The sequence below is a fragment of the Arachis duranensis genome, chromosome 4 (genome assembly GCF_000817695.3).
Source record: "Arachis duranensis cultivar V14167 chromosome 4, aradu.V14167.gnm2.J7QH, whole genome shotgun sequence".
Classification (NCBI taxonomy): Eukaryota; Viridiplantae; Streptophyta; class Magnoliopsida; order Fabales; family Fabaceae; genus Arachis; species Arachis duranensis.
The window spans coordinates 78159459-78167016 of record NC_029775.3 but is presented as its reverse complement, the minus strand read 5'-3'; the positions used below and the strand labels follow the sequence as shown (position 1 = coordinate 78167016).

Sequence of the window (7558 nt, the reverse complement as noted above, 5' to 3'; positions counted from 1 at the left end):
ATTATGCTAGACCTACTTCCAATTTTTATGGAAGAAGCATCTCAATCCTTGCCATTGGAGCAAACAGTTTTAAGCTGAAGCCTCAACTAGTTGCTCTAATGCAACAGAACTGCAAGTTTCATGGACTTCCATCAGAAGATCCCTATCAGTTTTTAACTAAGTTCTTGCAGATCTGTGATACTGTTAAGACTAATGGAGTAAATCCTAAAGTCTACAAGCTCATGCTTTTCACTTTTACTGTAAGAGACAAAGCTAGAACATGGTTGGACTCACAACCTAAAGATAGCCTGGACTCTTGGGATAAGCTGGTCACGGCCTTCTTGGCCAAGTTCTTTTCTCCTCAAAAGCTGAGCAAGCTTAGAGTTGATGTTCATACCTTCAGGCAAAAAGATGGTGAATCCCTCTATGAAGCTTGGGAAAGATACAAGCAGTTGACTAAAAGGTGTCCTTCTAGCATGCTTTCAGAGTGGACCATTTTGGATATATTCTATGATGGTCTATCTGAGTTCTCTAAGATGTCACTGGACCATTCTGCAGGTGGATCCATTCACCTAAAGAAAATGCCTGCAGAAGCTCAAGAACTCATTGACATGGTTGCAAATAACCAATTTATGTACACCTCTGAGAGGAATCCTGTGAGTAACGGGACACCTCAGAGGAAGGGAGTTCTTGAAATTGATGCTCTAAATGTCATATTGGCTCAGAACAAAATGTTGACTCAGCAAGTTAACGTGATTTCTCAAAGTCTGAATGGATTGCAAAATGCATCCAACAGTACTAAAGAATCATCTTCTGAAGAAGAAGCTTATGATCTTGAAAATCCTGCAATGGCAGCGGTGAATTACATGGGAGAAGCCTATGGAAACACCTATAATCTCTCTTGGAGAAATCAACCAAATTTCTCATGGAAGGATCAACAAAAGCCTCAACAAGGCTTTAATAATGGTGGAAGAAACAGGTTTAGCAATAACAAGCCTTTTCCATCATCTTCTCAGCAACAGACAGAGAATCCTGAGCAGAGCCCCTCTAGCTTAGCTAACATAGTCTCTGATCTATCTAAGGCCAGTTTAAGTTTCATGAATGAAAGAAGGTCCTCCATTAGAAACTTGGAGGCACAAGTGGGTCAACTAAGTAAGAAAATCACTGAAACTCCTCCTAGTGCTTTCTCAAGCAATACAGAAGAGAATCCAAAAAGGGAGTGCAAGGCCATCGATATAATCAAAATGGCCGAATCCAAAGAGGAAAGGAAGGACATGAATCCCAATGAGGAAGACCTCATAGGACGTCCTCCAGATAGAAAGGAATTCCCTATTGAGGACCTAAAGGAATCTAAGGCTCATATAGAGACCATAGAGATTCCATTAAACTTCCTTCTGCCATTCATGAGCTCTGAGAACTATTCTTCCTCTGAAGAGGATGAAGATGTAACTGAAGAGCAAGTTGCTCAATATCTAGGAGCCATCATGAAGCTGAATACCTAGTTGTTTGGTAATGAGACTTGGGAAGATGAACCTCCCTTGCTCATTAGTGAACTAAATACATGGGTTCAGCAAACTTTACCTCAAAAGAAACAAGATCCTGGTAAATTCTTAATACCCCATACCATAGGCACCATGACCTTTGAGAAGGCTCTGTGTGACCTGGGGTCAGATATAAATCTTATGCCACTCTCTGTAATGGAGAAACTGGGGATCTTTGAGGTACAAGTTGTAAGAATCTCATTAGAGATGGCAGACAAGTCAATAAAACAAGCTTATGGATTGGTAGAGCACGTTTTAGTGAAGGTTAAAGGCCATTACATCCTTGCTGATTTCATAATCCTAGACATTGGGAAGGATGAGGATGAATGCATCATCCTTGGAAGACCCTTCCTATCCACAACAGGAGCTGTGATTGATGTTGACAGAGGAGAGCTAGTCCTTCAATTGAATGGGGACTACCTTGTGTTTAAAGTTCAAGGATCTTCCTCTGCAACCATGAAGAGGAAGCATCAAAAGCTTCTCTCAATATAGAGTCAAACAAAGCCCCAAAAATCAAACTCTAAGTTTGGTGTTGGGAGGCCACAATCAAACTCTAAGTTTGGTGTTGAGAAGCCCCCACATTCAAACTCTAAGTTTGGTGTTGGGAGGCACTCATCATGCTCTGAACATCTGTGAAGCTCCATGAGAGCTCACTGTCAAGCTATTGACATTAAAGAAGAACTTATTGAGAGGCAAATCAATTTTTATTTATCTATATTTCTATTATTCTTTTATGTTTTATTAGGTTTATGATCATGTGGAATCACAAAACAATTGCAAAAATTAAAAACAGAATAAAAAATAGCAGAAGAAAAAGCACACCCTGGAGGAAGAGCTGTCTGGCGTTTAAACGCCAGAAACAAGCACCAAGCTGGCGTTTAACGCCAGAAACAAGCATCAAGTTGGCATTAAATGCTAGAAACAGGCTACATTTGGGCGTTTAAATGCCAGAAACAAGCTTCTGTCTGGCGTTTAATGCCAGAAACAAGTACCAAGCTGGCGTTAAACGCTAGAAACAGGCTACATCTGGGCGTTTAACGCCAGAAACAAGTTGCAGTCTGGCATTAAATGCCAGGATTGCATACAGAGGACATTTTACATTCCTAAAAGGTGTAGGGATGAGAAATCTTTGACATCTCAAGATCTGTGGACCCCACAGGATCACCACAGGATCCCCACCTACCCCACTTCTCTCTTCTTCACATAATCTAATAACACTATACCCTTCACCAATCACCTCAATCTCTCTTCCCCATTACCCCTTCACCAATCATATCCATCCACTCTTCCCCATAAACCCTACCTACCTTCAAATTCAAAATCTCTTTCCCACCCAAACCCACCCTAAAAAACCAAAACCAAACCCCTCTCCCTCTACTATATAAACCCCTCCATCCTTCTTCATTTTCACACAACACTACCCTCTCTCCTCCCCCTTGGCCGAAACCCACACCTCTCTCCCTCTCCTCCGTATCTTCTTCTTCTTCTTCTATTCTTTCTTCTTTTGCTCGAGGGTGAGCAACATTCTAAGTTTGGTGTGGTAAAAGCATAGTTTTTTTTGTTTTTCCATAACCATTGATGGCACCTAAGGCCAGAGAAACCTCAAGAAAGAGGAAAGAGAAGGCAATTGCTTCCACCTCCGAGTCATGGAAAATGGAGAGATTTATCTCAAAAGCCCATCAAGATCACTTCTATGAACTTGTGGCCAAGAAAAAGGTGATCCCTGAGGTCCCTTTTAAGCTCAAAAAGGGCGAATATCTGGAGATCCGACAAGAAATTATAAGAAGAGGATGGGAAGTTCTCTCCAATCCTATTCAACAAGTCAGAATCTTAATGGTTCAAAAGTTCTATGCAAATGCATGGATCACTAGGAACCATGATCAAAGCATGAATCCAAACCCAAAGAATTGGCTTACAATGGTTCGGGGGAAACGCTTAGATTTCAGTCCGGAGAACGTAAGGTTGGCGTTCAACTTGCCTATCATGCAAGAAGATGCACGCCCCTACACTAGAAGGGTCAACTTTGATCAAAGGTTGGACCAAGTCCTCGTGGACATATGTGTGGAAGGAACTCAATGGAAAAGAGACTCAAAAGGCAAGCCGGTTCAATTGAGAAGACTGAATCTTAAGCCTGTGGCTAGAGGATGGTTAGAGTTTATCCAATGCTCCATCATCCCCACTAGCAACCGATCCGAAGTAACTGTGGATCGGGCCATCATGATCCATAGCATCATGATTGGAGAGGAAGTAGAAGTTCATGAAGTCATCCCTCTAGAACTCTACAAAGTAGCCGAAAAGCCCTCCACCTTGGCAAGGCTAGCTTTTCCTTATCTTATTTGCCATCTATGCAACTTAGCTGGAGTTGTCATAGAAGGAGATATCCCCATTGAAGAGGACAAGCCCATCACTAAGAAAAGGATGGAGAAAACAAGAGAGCCCATTCATAGATCTCAAGAGACGCATGAGGAAGCTCATCATAAAGAAATCCCTGAGATGCCTCAAGGGATGCATTTTCCTCCAAACAACTATTGGGAACAACTCAACACTTCTCTAGAAGGATTAAGTTATGACATGAACCAATTAAGGGTGAAACACCAAGAGCACTCCATCATTCTCAATGAGATTAGAGAAGATCAAAGAGCTCTGAGGGAGGAGCAACAAAGGCAAGGAAGAGACATAGAGGAGCTCAAAGACACCATTGGTCCTTCAAGAAGAAGGCGCCACCCTCACTAAGGTGGACTCATTCCTTAACTTCCTTGTTCTTATCTCTCTGTGTTTCGGTTTTATGATATATGTTTGTCTATGTTTTGAGTCTTTACTACATGATCATTAGTATTTAGTAACTATGCCTTAAGGTTATGAATAATTCCATGAATCCTTCACCTTTCTTAAATGAAAAATGTTTCTAATACAAAAGAACAAGAAGTACATGAGTTTCGAATTCATCCTTGAAATTAGCTTAATTATATTGATGTGGTGACAATACTTTTGTTTTTTGAATGAATGCTTGAACAGTGTATATTTTTTATCTTGTTGTTTATGAATATTAAAATTGTTGGCTCTTGAAAGAATGATGAAAAAGAGAAATGCTGTTGATGATCTAAAAAATCATAAAATTGATTCTTGAAGCAAGAAAAAGCAATGAAGAAGAAGCTTGCGAAAAAAAAGTGGCGAAAAAAATTTTTAAAGAAAGAAAAAGAAAAAGCAAGTAAAAAAAGCCAATAGCCATTAAAACCAAAAGGCAAGGGTAAAAAGGATCCAAGGCTTTGAGCATCAATGGATAGGAGGGCCCAAGGAATTGAAATCCAGGCCTAAGCGGCTAAATCAAGCTGTCCCTAACCATGTGCTTGTGACATGCAGGTCCAAGTGAAAAGCTTGAGACTGAGTTGTTAAGAGCTCTAGACACCTCTAACTAGGGACTTTAGCAAAGCTGAGTCACAATCTGAAAAGGTTCACCCAGTCATGTGTCTGTGGCATTTATGTATCCAGTGGTAATACTGGAAAACAAAGTGCTTAGGGCCACGGCCAAGACTCATAAAAGTAGCTGTGTTCAAGAATCAACATACTTAACTAGGAGAATCAATAACACTATCTGAACTCTGAGTTCATATGGATGCCAATCATTCTAAACTTCTAAGGGTAAAGTGAGATGCCAAAACTGTTCAGAAGCAAAAAGCTACAAGTTCCACTCATCTATTTAGAACTAATATTCATTGATATTTTGAGATTTATTGTATATTCTCTTCTTTTTATCCTATTTGATTTTCAGTTGCTTGGGGACAAGAAACAATTTAAGTTTGGTGTTGTGATGAGCGGATAATTTATACGCTTTTTGGCATTATTTTTAGGTAGTTTTTAGTAGGTTCTAGCTACTTTTAGGGATGTTTTTATTAGTTTTTATGCAAAATTTACATTTCTGGACTTTACTATGAGTTTGTATATTTTTCTATGATTTCAGGTATTTTCTGGCTGAAATTGAGGGACCTGAGCAAAAATCGGATAGGAGGCTGAAAAAGGACTACAGATGTTATTGGATTCTGACCTCTCTACACTCGAAATGGATTTTCTGGAGCTACAGAACTTCAAATGGTGCGTTCTTAATTGCGTTGGAAATTAGACATCCAGGGCTTTCCAGCAATATATAATAGTCTATACTTTATTCGAGCTTAGATGACGCAAACTAGTGTTCAACGCCAGTTCCATGCTGCATTCTGGAGTAAAACGCCAAAAACACGTCACAAACTAGAGTTAAACGCCAAAAACACGTTACAACTTGGCATTTAATCCCAAGAGAAGCCTTTGCAGGTGTAAAGCTCAAGCTCAGCCCAAGCACACACTAAAGTGGGCCCCGGAATTGGATTTCTACACTTAGACTTATTTCTGTAAACCCTAGTAACTAGTCTAGTATAAATAGGACTTTTTACTATTGTATTTGGATCTTTTTTTGATCAGTTTTATGCTATCTTAGACTTTTGCGGAGGCTGGCCATTCGGCCATGCCTGAACCATTATCACTTATGTATTTTCAACGGTGGAGTTTCTACACACCATAGATTAAGGTGTGGAGCTCTGCTGTTCCTCGAGTATTAATGCAATTACTATTGTTCTTCTATTCAATTCAGCTTATTCTTATTCTAAGATATCCACTGCACTTCAACATGATGAATGTGATGATCCGTGACACTCATCATCATTCTCACCTATGAACGCGTGCCTGACAACCACTTCGTTCTACCTTAGATCGAGCGCATATCTCTTAGCCTCCATTCCGAAAGATCGGAGTCTTCGTGATATAAGTTAGAATTATTGGCGGCCATTCCTAAGATCCGGAAAGTCTAAACCTTGTCTGTGGTATTTCGAGTAGGATCTGAGATGGGATGACTGTGACGAGCTTCAAACTCGCGAGTGTTGGGCGTAGTGACAGACGCAAAAAAATCACTGAATTCTATTCTAACATGATCGAGAACCGACAGATGATTAGCCGTGCTGTGACAGAGCATTTGGACCATTTTCACTGAGAGGATGGGAAGTAGCCATTAACAACGGTGATGCCCTACATAAAGCTTGCCATAGAAAGGAGTAAGAATGATTGGATGAAAGTAGTAGGAAAGCAGAGATTCCGAAGGAACACAGTATCTTCATGCGCTTATCTAAAATTTCCATCAATGAATTACATAAGTATCTCTATCTCTATTTTATGCTTTATTTATCTTTATATTCAAAAACCATTATAACCATTAGAATCCGCCTGACTGAGATTTACAAGATGACCATAGCTTGCTTCATATCGACAATCTCCGTGGGATCGACCTTTACTCACGTAATGTTTATTACTTGGACGACCCAGTGCACTTGCTGGTTAGTTGTGCGAAGTTGTGAAAAAGAGTGATATTACAATTGTGCGTACCAAGTTGTTGGCGCCAAAGAGATCACAATTTTGTGCACCAATCTCCACCAATGTTTGTAATTCCAATGGCGACCGGGATCCCAAACTAGGCGCCTAACGCCTTTGAGCAAGTTGAAGCAAGTGACAAGGCCCCAAGAGTGTTGATTGTGGGAATGAATCACAGGGTCCTGATGAGCGGATAATTTGTATGCTTTTTGGCATTGTTTTAAGTATGTTTTTAGTATGATTTAGTTAGTTTTTAGTATATTTTTATTAGTTTTTAGTTAAAATTCACTTTTCTGGACTTTACTATGAGTTTGTGTGTTTTTCTGTGATTTCAGGTATTTTCTGGCTGAAATTGAGGGTCCTGAGCAAAAATCTGATTCCGAGACCAAAAAGGACTGCAGATGCTGTTGGATTCTGACCTCCCTGCACTCGAAGCGGATTTTCTGGAGCTACAGAAGCCCAATTAGCGCGTTCTCAACGGCGTTGGAACGTAGACATCCTGGGCTTTCCAGCAATATATAATAGTCCATACTTTGCCCAAGATTTGATGGCCCAAACCGGCGCTTAAAGTCACCTACAGAAATTCCAGCGTTAAACGCCGGAACTGGCATAAAATTTGGAGTTAAACGCCCAAACTGGCATGAGAA

The 7558-nt window shown here is 40.2% G+C and overlaps 1 non-coding gene across 1 annotated transcript; it reads right to left on the bottom strand.

Annotated features, from left to right (window-relative positions):
- Positions 1-353: 353 nt before the first annotated feature.
- LOC127747283 (small nucleolar RNA R71) lies at positions 354-457 on the bottom strand. The gene has a single exon (XR_008009083.1). It is a non-coding gene; the product is annotated as a small nucleolar RNA R71 (small nucleolar RNA).
- Between the last annotated feature and the right edge of the window lie 7101 nt (positions 458-7558).